General features: G+C 35.1%; 1 protein-coding gene across 12 annotated transcripts in view; it reads right to left on the reverse strand.

The window, feature by feature from the left end:
* The window catches only part of PAM (peptidylglycine alpha-amidating monooxygenase), a 255,430-nt gene that overhangs the window by 174,475 nt on the left and 65,567 nt on the right, over window positions 1–15,388 (reverse strand). For 11 of the 12 annotated variants that reach the window (XM_072958329.1, XM_072958328.1, XM_072958327.1 and 8 more), the window contains exon 2: window positions 11,689–11,763. The exons of the other annotated variant lie outside the window; for it this stretch is intronic. The gene's annotated coding sequence lies outside the window, so the exon portion shown is untranslated. The remainder of the gene's footprint in view (window positions 1–11,688; window positions 11,764–15,388) is intronic. 12 annotated transcript variants of the gene reach the window in all.

Below are 15,388 nucleotides of genomic sequence, written 5' to 3' on the forward strand. Positions count from 1 at the left end.
TTCCCTTTCGGAACCAAATAGGATAATAAAGGGTTTACGAATGCTTTTGACAAAGACAGAGATAAGGCTGTTATGATCACTTAAAAATAGTTCAAAGATATTTATGTTTGAGACTTACTCTCCTTTTTAAGTTTCAGTTTTAGTATTTGGTTTAGGATGTAAGAAAGCGGATGCTGCCCTATATTTTATAAATAGTCATTTATTCAGAACATAATTCCTAAGGGTTTAAAATATATCATTAGCAAATAAATTTTCCAGCAGGAAACATAATGAGTTAATAATATAGTATGTTAGGAGGTGATAATCATCATGGAAAAAAGATGAAGGGAAGAAGAGTAATGGAGAGAGGGACTGCCGGGGTGAGGTGTGGGGTAAGTTGCAGGACTATATGGGGGGCATCTGACCAAGATTCAGAGGTCATCAGAGAGGGAGCACAGTGGATATCTGCAGACGTCTCCAGGTAGATGAAAGAGCTGGAGCTAAGCAGCTACAAGGAGGCAAATGCGGTTGAATCAAGAAAGCAGAGCAGGTCAGGCAGGTAATGGAGAATCGACTGGAGGTCCTTGTAGGTCACTCACTGTAAAGACTTTGGTTTGTACCCTGGGTCAAATGGAGAGTCACTGCAGAGTCTAGGATGAATGACATGATTGGATTTCCATTTTAACAGGATCACTCGCTTCTTTATAGAGAATGAACTGGGGGAAAAGCTTATGCCCTTCTTGCTTATGCAAGGAAATTATATAATATTATTGCTTTCTGCTGTAATCCAGGTGGTCCGACCAGGGTGGCTGAGATACCAAGTGGTTGAAATCTGTATCTATTCTGAAGGTAGAAAATAGGATATCCTAATGCATTGCGTCTGAGGTGTAAGAAATTTTAGCTATAAATGATCTCACCCAGGAAAAGTAAAGGAGAAACAAGAAACAAATAGATGGGGTTGTAAGACACCCAGGAGAGATGTAGGAAATAATATTGATTAGTTCTTGTTCTTCCCTCCAAGTAGTGACGATAAAACCATGACCCTTTAACATGTTAAAGAATATTCTCTAACAAGAAAACGGAGCACTCCATTCAGAGACGCCTCTGAAGGCAGACAAGATGTTTCAAAGCTGATATATAGTATAGGGAATCCCCTGGTTCTCTTTTCAAAGTGTAAAGAAGAAGAGGCAAAAAACACAGTAAAATACAGTGCAAACCTGTAGATGGATATCACCCAAAGCTACCAGCTGAGGATTCTTTGTGTAGTGACATTTTTCACAATAGCATCTATGTTTTATAGGTCAAAATAAAGAAGATCTGTTCTGTCTGACACCATATTTAATGTCCTCTGTGTCTTAGCATGCCAAAACATCTCTCTTTGTAAAGTGGCACCTCTCTGGCTGATGACAGTTTTACCCTGGAAGCAATGATTATTAAGCAGATCTGTAACAGAGTATAGAAGTGAACAAGGAGGGCAAGAGAGAATGAAAACAAAGAATCAAGTGGCACAGACATAAAATCAAATCTTATAGGGTATTTATTACAGTCTATAATTATAAATACGGATATTTAAAGGCAATGTTTTTTCCTCTTTTGAGAAAAATATAAGTAGACTTGCAAATGGCTAATTTACTTTTTTGCTTCCTTTTTCCTTTCTGTTCCAGTAATCTGATTACAGATTGTTATACTTTGCCAACAGCTCTCCCAGGGGAAAAACACTGCAAAAACCAGCACCCATCTAGTCTTTCATCCCCAGCACCATTTCAGTGATGTTTATAATTCCTTTTATAGGAATAAAGTATCTGCTTAGTGATTAATAATTCAAAATCCCGTAAAACAAAACCAAACGAATGGCCCAATGTAAGAAAACAGCATAAAAAATAAGTTTGAACAGAATGCATTATCTGTCAAAATGAAGAAAAGCAACAAGTTTTATGAACAGAGCACTGAGCTGTATATTTAAATATGTAGTGTTTAGTCAAGAATGACAGTGGACATTCTTCCTTCTGAAAAACCTGATTGTATTATTATTACATCATTTGTCTGATGTCTTATTAATTGAAAATTGCTTTCTAGTAGCTGCCTTCTCCCCTGCTATTGCAACAACTGATTGTAGTTCTACTGGATTTGTTACATCATCATGAAAGATGGGCTTAATTGGTGCCAATCCAAGAAACTCTTCTCAACCCCCTCCACCCAGACCTCCATCACTTTTAACCTTCAGCCTTTGCCTTTCAAAGACAGAGAGAAGGATACTCCCAGCAGCTTATTCACCAAGCGCATCAATTGGCACAACAACCTAACCGATCCACTTTAACTTTCAGCCGCTAAATGCATTTTGAAAGAACCAGGAATGGAAACACCTCTTGCCTAGACAGGATATCTATGGAGTTTTAACTCTTTCCAATAACAAATCATTTAAGGGGGAGAAAAACTGATTCTACATGGAATCCTTGAACACAAACTTTGAAAATAACTGGAACTAGTTTTGATAGAAAGGGAATGAAATTCCACACGGAGAGGGCTTCTGGGATACTAGTAATGATCTATTTCTTGACCTCGGTAGTCGTTCCATAGGAGCTTATATCTTTCCTTTAAACTGTCTAAGCTCTATGATGCATCTGTATGTATGGTATATATCACAGCAAAAAAGTAACGAAAAATTTTAAAGATCTTTAGGAATTCAAACACTTAGGTACACTTCTTCTGAGATTCAGGGAGTTAGAAGTGATATTTCAAGGATTATTCCAGACCTCTGATTCTGTATTTGTTACATATTAGTCAATCCATCACTGTCGACTCTCCATATTAAAGAATGTTTAAAGGTGGAAAACTAGAAACTCTTCCATCTTAATCAAGGGTTTTAATCAAGAATTAAGGATATTCATGATTTATGTGTTATCACTAATGGATCAGACTAGGAAACAGAACCTGCAATTTTGCCCTCTCCTCACTGTTTCCTCCTTATTTTTATTTACTGATCATGGACAGAAACTCATTATGAAACAACCATTCCCTTTAAAGTCACAATAAATTAAAAACAAAAGAAAAGCAGACATCTACCTTGAGAGTACAATTACACTGATGCTACGTTTCTCTTTTAAATAATAAGAATTATCATTCAACTAAAACCTTGGGTATTTATAAGCTCCTCTGCCACATATGAAGAAAACAAAAGTTAAGAAATTATTGCATCATATTCATATATTTCCTTCCTTTCTCTCTATCACAGTCACCTGAATTTAACTTTTCCCTATCTAGTAATTGACATTTTAGAAGGAACAGTATAAGAGTGGTCTTTAAATGTAGCTATTTTCACAAAAGACAGACTAAGCATTTGTGTTGTTTATCTTCTCCCCCCTTTTGGGGAGTACAAAGAACATAACAGCCCTTCTTTCAAACTGGTGTGACTAAAAGTGGTGAAATCATAAATAGATACAAAAAAAAACTTCACTAGAAATAGTGTGAAAATGATGTTTCAAGGCAATGACTGCTATTCTATAAATTGATGATACTTACGTACTTCTTTTTAACTAATGAAAAAGATGGCAAACAGTTTTAAAACTCTAAGAATGTATTCACCATGATTCCTTTCTTTCCATTTTTGGAGTGGGCAAACAAACAAAAAGCATGGACAACTAAATGTTCAAAATGTAATTTTCTTTTGAAATGTTGCTTTAAAACGTTAAAGCTTTGTCCATGAAAAGTTATATCAATACCGATTCCTGTAAGTGCATGATGACATCATCCACATAAAATATTTCTTTAGGCCACGGTATTTTCTCACTGTTACTTTATAATTTAAGGTGAGCCATATAATTGATTGCATTATAATGAGTCACACAGATCTTCAAATGAACTACTTCTCTAATTTCACTTCGCAGTCTAGAAGTGCATGTATAATTATGTTGTTTTCCACATCTCTAATGTTTCTTCTGATTAATTCTAAACGTGATTCAGCATCCTCCTCTTTGGTTGAGAAACATATAAGTGGTGAAATAGAGGAAACTAGTTATTAATGTATCATTTACATTTTACTTCATTGACAAGAATGTGTTAAGTTATGGAAATTAACCCCTTATCTAACATTTTATGCTTTAATTTAACCACTTAGGTATTAGAAAGGAGAGAAGTGTATTTGTGAGTTGAAGTTACAAGAGCGAGCACTGTAAGATTAAATAATTTATTAGTTTGGCTAAAAAATACAATAGTTTTCGAAACTGATTTGCTTCAGACATTGTGTTAGCCTCTGGAAAAAACAAAGATAAATAGAAATGATGCTTACCTGGCTTTTAATGGGGCAGGTAGGGATGACAGGTGGGACTGCCATTTTGAAAAGGGATGAAACACAAATATTGCAAGGTAGTGAGCAAAAATCTAAGCTAGAAACAAATTCAACATGTTGTGTGGTACTAAAGGAATGAAGCAAAGGACTCGTGGAAGGAGAGGAAAATCTTCTAAAATATGTAATAATTAGTGAACTCTTAATGGGAAGTAAGAAAGTGAAGGTGTATAAGGGAATGACAGCCCATCTGTATCTCTGGCACATCCCTGGGGAGGGAGAAAAGGTGTAGGGTACCACTGGCTTCAACTCTGGGTACATGGAAAGCGTGAATACAGCCCTCTGTCTTGGCCTATTTACAGTGAACATTTTCACTTGTTAAAGCTGTTCTCTGTTCACCTCCCTCACGAGATGGTAAGTGCAGAGAGCAGGCAGGTGTATTTCTAGCCCCTAGAATAATGCCTGGCATATGGTAGGCACTCGATAATACAGTTGAGTGGAGGAATTAAGTCAACAAGAAGAGAGAATGGAAAAGGAGGGAAGGAGGACATGAAGACTTGTCCACACAAAGAAGACTAGTAGAGAACAGCAACAACAAACCACTGTCTCAAATGTCGCCCGTGGCATCAACCGCTCAGCTGCCCCAGAAACCATTCCTGAACAAAAAGTTCAGAAAGGATATTTTGAAAGCACTATGCCTACCACATATTCTACACATAGCAAAAGCTTGTCAGAGTGAAAGCCAGAACATCAACTGCACTTTATACATATTGCTATTTCAACTGAAAAGTGAAAAAAATACATCTTCAGTGAAGAATAGTATAATTGAGAGCTCATTCAAATAAGTAGGTTATTCAACATAAACTATTAACCTGTTCAATAATCATATTTGTTACAAAGTAATGGAGTACTATTGTGTGAAAATTCCTATCCTGAGCATTTAAATTTTTTTTCACAAATATCACTATACTAATCTGCCTTTTTTGTATTTTATTGCTGCTATAGTCAAAAATTCAATCTCCTAGACAAATGGCAATTCAAGAAGACAATTCAAGTGATATATTATTCCCTTGGACTACAAAGGTATATTTGCCCATTCAGTTTTTTTTTTCATTCAAATTTTCCAACAGCTGTTACATGATATATTTCTGAATACAAAATACACACTCTGCTTTCTCAACTACTATAACATATAGCAATTTCCACAAGCTTTCATCTTCTCTGAAACACTTAAAATATATTTTAAATTTAAATTAAATCACACCAAAAAGTTATTTACGCTATTTGCTTCGACATAACATGAATATTTTAATTGTACTCAAAGTATCTTGTAGGTTAAAAGTAAAATGTCACAAGCCTCATTATTTAAATTCCATATGGGAAAACCATCTTAGTCGGAAATATTCTGACATATACAAGGAAACATCGTACCTAATATTACTGATAAGCAAAAATTAAATATCTTTTGGTATCGTAATTTCCCTTACATTTGGGGAGTTCTTCCAAGTTTAGTACACTTTTAAAAATTTCATCTTTAGAGATGTGTACCTTATAAAAAGAAGAGAACTTAAAAGGAGAAAATTATGAATGCTCTTGTTTACAAAGAATTTTCTCTGAATAATTTACAGATTCAACTCCAATAATAATGCATTTTTTTCAACTTGACAAAATAGCCACCAGCAATGACAGATACACTCTCTAATGAGTCAGCAGCTGGGTAAACTTCTTAAAGTGCACCCAAGTCCCACCCTCCACAAATAGATGATTATTGGTCATTGCTTAGTTTGTATGCACTCACTGAAGCCAATATGCATTCCTGAAACGAGAAGGGACCAGCTGTGTGACTCTGGACACATCCTATAAACCTAGCAACTGTCACCCTAACCAGGCCATCGTGAGGGCTAAATGTGGCCATATATCAAATAAGAATGGCTTGAAAACTATAAAATGCTGTATACATGCAATAGGCATATTACTACCAGTAAGGACTAAAAAAAAAATAAAATGTCATTAATCTATCTCTCTCTTTCCCTTCTATGTAAGATTTGAATCATGGCGGTGGGGGGGAGAAGACTGAAAAATAAAACAAAATGGCCCACAGGACATTAGACGCACCGTAAGTAGATAATTACTCTCTTCCCACGCCTGGGTTATTGTAACTGCCTCTAACTCGTCTCCTGGCTTTTGCTCGTGCCACCTTATCATCTGCTCTCAGTGCACAGCAATCACAGTAAGCCTTTAAAGCTAAAGCCGTCCATATCACTCCTCTGCTTAACACCCCCGCTGCTTCTCAGCTGGGTCAGAGTAAAAGCGAGAGTCCTTTTGCTGGCATGAGAGGCCCTCCAAAACCAGCCTCTCCACCCCCATCCCACACAGGCCTCCCTCTACACAGCATGTTCCCACTACAGGGTCTCTGCATCTGCTGTTTCCTCTGCCTAGAAGATTCTCAGCCCCCTCCCCCACCTTCCTGTGTAGCCATGTGGTTTCCTCTCTTGCTCACCGTCAGGTCTTTGTTCAGCCTTCTCTGTGAGGTCTTCACTGATCTCCATGTTTAAAACTGCAACCACCCTGTGTTCTTACCTTCTCCTGTCCCCGCTTTACTACTCCAGGTACTTGGTCTCATTACAGTGTTTTACTTTATTTAATTGCTGACTGTAAGCTCTATGAGAGCAGGGACTTTTGTATGTTTTGTTCACTACCATACACCCAATACCTAGCACAGAACATAGCAGGACATCAGTAAGTAATTGCTAAATTAATAGATACACAACCTTCACATCATATCATATATATATGAGCCACCTGTAAACTACTGTACTATTACAGTAAACTTTATTAAACTCTAGTTCAAGCCAAAGTTCCAAAAAGAAGGGGATAACATTGTACAAATGATGAGGAACAAAAGAGAGATGTTTCCCTTTTTAAAAATCACCACAAAACAAAATAAACCAAATCATGCCTAGTGAATCAATAAATTGGCACTGAACTCAGGAGAATTCCACCATACTCAAAAAACCTTTTATATAGTCAAATACTCACTGTAAAATTAAAGAAGACATTTCAAGTCCATCTTTGACTAAAATTTTCAAAAACAAAAACCGTTTAATGTCAAACACATTCAATAATTAAATCAATTATATATGCCTTTGATTCTCTGCTATATGAAATCAGAATTGTCACTAAAACAAGCAGGCAGTTCCAGTACCTCTGCGTTTGGCTCCGACAAACACATAGAAACAAAGATTGTATTTTCGCCATCATATTATAAGTTTATTGGATAATCAATCACAAATGGCTCCAGGTAGATCTGTTCCCAGAAAATGTGGGTCCCTGGAAACAGGGTTAGGAAACCTGGCATCCTTCACCTTGGTAGTTCTGGGCTCCACTCATTGGAATGTGAAGAAACCAAGCCTCTAGCTGCCTTTCAAATGTTGATGGCAAATGAACTAAATACTTAAAAAAAACAAAAACAAAAAAACAAAAACAATCTTGTTTATCTATTCTACAATTTTGAAATCCCAGTCTATGCCCCCAAGATTACACTGTACAGCACAGGGAAATATACACAAAATGTTATGATAAATCACAGAGAAAAAAATGTGACAATGAGTGTGTATATGTCCATGAATGACTGAAAAATTGTGCTGAACACTGGAATTTGACACAACACTGTAAAATGATTATGAATCAATAAAAAATGTAAAATAAAATAAAATAAAATAAAAAAACAAAAACAAAAACAAAACCTACTGTCTTCTAGGAAGTCAAAATCTTGCAAACAAGATCTGGCAAAATTATGATTTTTTACAGTAGCTTCTTCAGGACTAAGCTTATTGAGTCCTGGTGTCAAACATACTTTTAAGCCATTTTATTTCAATGGCCACATCAAAATAGAAAAGTGGCATTGTCATTCATATGATGTTTCGTCCTCACAGTGTTCATTCCCTTCCCTAATATCCCATAGCACTGATGACCTTTATGGAACAAGTTCTACACTTTAATTATTTCTTGTATGTCCATATTATCTCTACACAAGAGCTACTTGAGAGTAGAAATCTTCAATTAATAAATACTTGATTTGATGAGGATGAATCCCTGTTAATAATACCATTAAAGAAAAACAACCTAAAACGTTTATAAATATTGGGAAGCAAAGCTGCAGGCACCAGCACAAATATAACTAAGACATAACTCGCTGAGCCTCTGTAGTCCCCCAGCCAATAGAAGTCAAACAGGAAGGACCTTCTGGTAAGGATATGCGCCCCACAAAATCTGCCTTTAGAGTCCTCAGCTTCTCCTTTATTCACTTTCCCTCCCTCTGCTGTTGTCCAGTGCATTGCTGTTTTGTTCTTATATGAATTGACATTTTGAAGCATTGACTGAAAATCAAGCAAATCGCTCGATTTTTTAGACTTTTCTTTTACTCTTTCTAGGAATACAGTTGATAAAACGTATTACCTTCATTTTACAGATGACTGAACAGTGGTCTAAGTGAAGTTAGATAACTTTCACTTGTTCAGTGACAGATGTCTCAAAGAAAAGGCTTAATCCCAGAACTATGTGACTCAAAGCTCTGAGTTCGTTAGCAGTTCTTTCTCCTGTTAGTCTAGATTTGGTTATGTGCCCAGTTACGCATTTCACGCACTTTCATGTGAATGAACTTCCAATAACTTATCACTGTAACCAGTTATTGCAAGGAAGCCTTGTATCTAGTCACAGAATAAAAGGCAGTATATCAGAATAAAAGAAAATGGGGGTAATATCTGAAAGGAAGAAAACATGCAAGGCCCTGAAAATACACTGGACTAGCTTAGTTTTGTCCTAGATGTGGGCATGGGTCAGTGTCGGGCCTGCCTTGAGAAGATGCAGGCTCCAATAATATTTTAGTATTCTCGTTGAAGAGGAACTACTGTGTATCCTCCAAATAATCAACACAGTGCCAGACACAAAGTAGGACTCAAATATCAGGACACAGAAAAGTGTGGGAAGTTGTGATCATGGTTTAATGTGGACATTTCTCAATTTTTCAGGCTACAAAGAACCACCAGACAAAGAAGTAGAGGGAATAGCCTGAGACCATCTTTAAAAAAGCCTGGGTTTCAATGAAATGCAGGACTTTGGTATGGCTGGTTACTAAGGTGAGGAGGTGAAGACACAGAGCATGTCACAGGAGAGGCAAATGACTGGAGGAAGGTGTATGTATATATAAGAGGGACAGAGAGAGGTTGAAAGAGAGAAGAAGAGAAAAAGACTAGTCCTATTTAAAAATGATAATACTGTAACAGAATACTATGAAATTCATTTAGCATCTTAACAAACTTTTAAAATTGCACCACATTAACAAAGCAGTAATTTTCTTCTAGTTAAAGTAAATACGGTATGGGAAAAGAGTTATCATTTTGTTAGATATTCACTGTGTGCCAACAGTGTTATCCAAGGAAATACACAAAATATACGCACTGGGCTTAAAAACACTATGAAATACAGCTGTATTATTCATAACATCACAATACAAACAATTACTCTTAGCTATTGATAAATATATTTCTATTCCACACACATAGATATATGCATGTTTTGGCAATTACAGGCTGACCTTGTTTCATTGTACTTTGTAGATATTGTGCTTTATACACACCGAAGGTTTGTGGCAACTCTGTGTCGAGAAAGACTATGAGCCCCATTTTTCCAACAGCGTTGGCTCACTTCATGTCTCTGTCACATTTCGATAATTCTTGCAATATTTCAAACTTTTTCATTAATAGCTATTATATCTGTTATGGTGACCTATAAGAAATGATCTTTTCTTATAAAACAAACAACTTTTTATTGGAGTATAGTTGTTTACAAAGTTGTATTAGGTTCAAGTATACAGCAAAGTGATTCAGTTTTTTATATATATTCTTTTTCAGATTCTTTTCCATTATAGGCTATAACAAGGTATTGAATATAGTTCCCTTGTTGTTTATCTATCTTATATATAGTAGTGTGTATCTGCTAACCCTAAACCCCTAATTTTTTCCTCCCCTCCCCTTATAATCAGTGACCACAAAAAGATTACGACTCACTGAAGAATCAGATGATGGTTTGCATATTTTAGCAATAATATTTTAAATTAAGGTATGAACATTGTCTTTCTAGACATAATGCTATTGTACACTTAACAGACTACAGTAGAGTGTAAACATAACATTTATAAGCACTGGGAAATGAAACAATTCATGCGACTTGCTTTATTGTGATACTCACTTTATTGCAGTGGTCTGGAACCGAACCCGCAATATCTCCAAGGTATGCTTTTACTTATAAATAATTCAAGCTAATTCCCCAAAGATTTAATCCATGTTGAAACGTGTCCTTTTAAAAGCTGATGATACAGTTTGTAAAACAGAGCTCAGTAACGAAGGGCCATACTTAAAAGATATGTATGTGAAGCCACATTCCTCTTTCACACATCTCTACATTTTCGAAATTGAATAATAAGCATGCTATTTTTAACAAGATAATTTTCACTTTCTTTGCATATAATAAAAATGTCAGAATCTTACATTTTCATGCCTACATAATGGATTACAAGGTTATAAAAATGTATTCAGTATAAAGATTTTCATGAGGTTTATAATAAAATGACTAGGAGAAATGAAAATGAGATTAGAAATGAAAGGAACTGAGTTCTAGTCCAGACGGCCACAAACTAGCTATGTGACCTTGTTCTAAGTGAAGAATGTCAAACTATGGCTTCCAACAGCCCAAATCCCAACCAATCAGAGCTGACTGACATGGAAGCTGAAATGTATCTATCCCTGGGCTAGTAATTCAACTGCTCTGAACTTTATATTCTGATCTGTAAATTGAGAGGGCTGGCTTCTGAGTTGCTTTGCAACTCTAAGACTCTTAGACAACCAAAAAGCCAGAGATCTAACATCTGATAAAAACATTATTCCTTTTAAATCTGTGAGATTCCTTTAGCCTCCCTGCCCATTTTTTCAAAGCAAAAATATTTAATTTGCAGGACAGAACTCTTAGTTAACAGAAGACAAACGCTGTTCATTAATATAGACAGCCTAACAGAGAAAAAGGCATGGGCCACATTGGTAACCTGGGCGTCTGATGATATCAAATAACCAGTTAGGATGTTAATTGACTAAAATGATTTAAATGCTCCTTATAAAGTGAATATTATCAAATCTCCTACAAAGACCTCTCCCACCTGGGCTTAAAGATCAGGATTTTCTAGGATATCATCTCATCAGAGGAATTTCATGTAATAGGAGAGTCTTGGAGAAGAACAAGCAGTTATGAGTTCATATCTAAAAATACTCTGAAAAAGTCAAACAATGGCCTCACAATGCATATCAGTGGGGAGGTGCCACACCCTTTATGAAACACCGAGCTTCAGAACAGTGACAAATTAATCCACAACTCACCAGATACTGTAGTTCTTCTACAGAAAGATCTAGCCAAATGGTAGAAACCATCTCACTCAAATGACTTCAACCTTCCTATAGTGAAAAACAAAGGACACATAATAAGATTATGTTACTCTTACATGAGAAACAGGGATGTAAACATAAATAGTTCTGGGCAGGGGTGATATTAGAAACGTTTAACAACGGGTCCTACATAGGTACTAATCAGTCAGAATGAATGCCAGCCATGCAACCATTACAGTCACACCAGTGCATGCCAGCTAAACATAACCCCTGGTTACAGACAGAAATAATCACCTAGTAGACTGAAAGAAATTTATATATGTTGTTAGATCAGTAGAACAATGACCTGCTACATGCCAGGGCCCATAAAGAGGGACTAAGTAAATCCTTTCTAGATTCTGAGATTTCTAAACGTAATATAACACACAAACAATCTGTATACATTTGGATAAAAAAATAAAGTATATTCAGAATTTTTTCTCACAAGTACAATTTTCGAAAAACAAAAAGCTCCTATCTGTCAATTTTGGGCTCTTTAACTTAAAGACTATATATTAAAAATCCAAAAGGGGCAGTTGATATATGAATATATTTGCAAATATATTCTCAAAATTTAGCTACTTTTCAAATGTATTCTCAAAATTTAGCTAGTTTAACTGTTAAGTATAATCATTTAAAGCTTAGTTTTTTTAAAATATGAAGATTAGTTTAAACTGGAATACATAGAAAACATTTTGTATATATGTCTTTTAGCCATATTTGGAGCACCCAAGCTCTACTACCAGGATTGCATCTTTCCATTAGTAATAGCTTACTGTTACTAAGCACTTAGCATATGCTAAGCTCTTTGAATTGCTATATACCTTAGAGTCTTTAACTTTATGAGGAAGGAACTTCTTATTTGCAAATGCAATTGATTTAGTCATATATATTTTCAGCTTCGGCTGAGGGCCATATCTACTTTTGAGATTAGTTTCATTCACAATTTTTTTTTCAATAAAAAGCAAACAAAGAAATGATCAACAATCAAACAATCATGGCTACAGGAGCAGTCAGCATGTATTCACCTCCAAACCCAAATTCAAACCCAACCATTTGCATTTCCATCTACCACAAACTACGGCACTAAATTTATTGCACACCCTCCATATGCCAGACATTGTTAGATGCCATTCAAACTCATGTAATCCTCACCAGTGCTCTAGATGGGTATTACTAGCCCCATTTTACAGATGAGAAAACTGATTCTCAGAGAGGCTAAGTAACTTACACTAGGTAGTCAGAGAGCAGGGCTCTGACCCTAAAGTCAGTGTTCTCTAGGATGTACGTCATGATTTCTATGGCACAAACACAACTGATATTCAAGGTTATAACCAGAAGCCATCAAAACAAGGTAAATGTATAATGAATAAAGTATATCTAAGAAGAAAGAAAAATAAATAGAATATTTTAGAAAAATTGAGAATAGTTTTAAAAGAGAAAAATATGATAACTATCTGGTAAAGTTTTACTATACAATAATTTTTAATCTAAATTATTCAGTGTTATCTAAGAGTGGTTTTTATATTAAACTCATGGTGACCTTCAAAAGACATTGTAATGTATATTTTACATTCCATTGGAATTCTAGCTATAAAAAAGTATGCTTCAAAAAAAAAAGTATGCTTCATGAAAACAGACTTGGAATATTTTATAATTATGGACATTTTCTAAAAGTAGTAATACTTATTTTAAGTGTTCAGTCATTATTCATGTTAGGATATAATTAAAAACAACAGGGAATAAGACAATTAGAATATGATCAGGAATGTGTCATAAAACAAGTTTTACTAATATTTTGTCTTCTTTTATTTCCAAGGATCCTAGTGTCTCAATATGCCTTTATCATCATTTTGTGGAATTAACAAATGGTTTATTGAAAGAGGATAAAAAAGAGAATAGGACAGTTTTTGACTTTTACTCCTTTTATAATGAATTCCAACCAAACCACCTTAGAACATTTTTAATTATCAATTGATATACTTAAATTGAAAACATTTATTAGCATACTTTTCTTTTAAAAGTAGTAAAAATCAAGGAAATTTTTTCATATATCGTTGATTGGCTTATAAAAACATCTATATATCACTATATTCTGAATTTAGGTTATTCATCACATCCCTTCAATGACACCAACATTGAAAAACAAAAATGAAGAGCAACTAATTTTAAGTATTTCAAGACAGAATACTTTTCTGTTAAAGTCTTTGAATTTCCTAATCTAGCAGACAGAAAGAGGTCTGAGGTCTGTGTCTTCCATTCCAACAGTATCAGTTACATTGTAAAATCTGTCAAGGGGCATAGGATTACCAGGTAGGACATTCGGAAACAAATCAGTATCCTTAACGATTGCAGTCCAAACAGAGTGCTAATCCCATTACCTCAAGAAAAGGTCTTGAGGTTGACTCTAAATGGATCATAAGAGGTAGGCAATCGCTGGTGCATCTCAAATATGTTCTCTAGCCAAGGCACTAGCAGCTCAGAGTGGCCTCAAATGGGTTTTCCTCTCAAAATTAAAAAAAATTTTACTGAACATTTATGGAGTCATATAAGCGCCTCTTGTTTTATAACAAATTAACCAACAGAACAATTTAAAGTATTAATTATGACAAATTATAAACAATGAAAGGATCCTGGCCATCCATTCCTTCATTAAGTTCCTTATATCAGAAAGCTAAAACACTACATAAGGAGGGGACATTATTTGTCTAGGAAGAAAGCTTCTCATTCTACCTAAATGCTTAGCTTACAAGTTATTTATATTTATAGGAAATTATGTGGAGAATTAAGTTTTCAAGTAAAAATAAACACCTATTGAGATGGACTTTCAGTGACTTGAAGCAAAATACAATTTTAATACATTATTTTAAATCTCTAGATGACACTAAATACATTCACAGAGATTTAGTTTTTAAGAAAAAAGTGAGCAACTAACATTTTTTGAGCTCTTACTCTGTAACAGTTTGTAAACACTGTGTAGTTATCCTCATTTTAAGATGTAAAAAATAAGGCTTTACTCGGTTAGGTAATGTATCCAAAATTACAGTGCCATAAAGAAGTAGGGTCAGAATTCAAACCCAAGTTTTACAATGCACAAATAACTTTCATAAACAATCTCACTTATTCTCATGATAGTCCAACCCCATAAAGTAATATTACTCTCATATGTACTCTTATTCCCTGTGGTGAAACTGAGACTCAAAGAGGTTCTGTGACCATGTTCTGTGTGCCAAGTTCACACAGCCTGTTCTCCTGGAGCTTGAACTCCAGGCCAGCACCTCATGACTCCACATTAAATGGTCTTTCCAGCACAGCATGCTGACACTAAAATCTATTTGATCTCATACACAGGCAAATAGTAAATGGTCAGGTTCTTATGAAGATTGCTGCTGATCCTCTTCTGAGTCTACTCTCTTGAACTGTTAATAATACATTTAATTTGGGTAGTATTTAATTTCTCACCCAACTCTTAGATCTAAAACTTGCAATGTTGGATGAATGATGACTTAATCATAGAATCTAAACCCACCTGTATCTATGGAGATCCACTACCCAAAATTTCTTCTGCGAAGTTCTATAAAGAAATGTTTGACTTTGAAAATAAAAATATTAGCCATTTAATTCATATATTTGAAAATGGCTTAAGTTAGATTTT

This window comes from Vicugna pacos, chromosome 3, assembly GCF_048564905.1.
Source record: "Vicugna pacos chromosome 3, VicPac4, whole genome shotgun sequence".
In the NCBI taxonomy this organism is placed as follows: domain Eukaryota; kingdom Metazoa; phylum Chordata; class Mammalia; order Artiodactyla; family Camelidae; genus Vicugna; species Vicugna pacos.